This window comes from Dendrobium catenatum, unplaced genomic scaffold, assembly GCF_001605985.2.
Source record: "Dendrobium catenatum unplaced genomic scaffold, ASM160598v2 fragScaff_scaffold_1586, whole genome shotgun sequence".
NCBI lineage: Eukaryota > Viridiplantae > Streptophyta > Magnoliopsida > Asparagales > Orchidaceae > Dendrobium > Dendrobium catenatum.
Genome location: NW_021320048.1, coordinates 237842 through 238481, shown reverse-complemented (window position 1 = coordinate 238481; position 640 = coordinate 237842).

The window sequence follows — 640 nt, the reverse complement described above, 5'->3', positions numbered from 1 at the left end:
AGAAAATTAGTTTTAAGGAAATAAAATTAATTTTAATTTTTGATGTTGGTTCTTTAACAATATAAAAATACATAAACAAGGCTTGTGGAGAAAAAAATTTGCAATTTTTTTAAAGAATTTTTTAATAATAAATGCAATAAAATAAACACTACAGGAAAATCACCCATTACAGGCGGAATTTTTTGGAGGTCAATTTTCTAACGGCTTTCCGGCAAATTTCTAACAAATTTCGGGCGGTCAATTTTCCGGTGGCTTTTCTAGATTTCGAGCGGCTTTTAAATAATTTAAGTAAAATGTTAAAATTTTATTTATTTAAATGATTTAACAAAAAAAGAATAAAACTTATATTAACTAATTTAAGTTATTTTTTACCTAAATTAAAGATTTCTCAATTTTCTAACGGCTTTCCCGCAAATTTCTAACAAATTTCGGGCGGTCAATTTTCCGGTGGCTTTTCTAGATTTCGAGCGGCTTTTAAATAATTTAAGTAAAATGTTAAAATTTTATTTATTTAAATGATTTAACAAAAAAAGAATAAAACTTATATTAACTAATTTAAGTTATCTTTTACCTAAATTAAAGATTTCAATTTAAAATTATTATTTTAATTTTAATTTATATTTTTTTTTCATTTTAATAC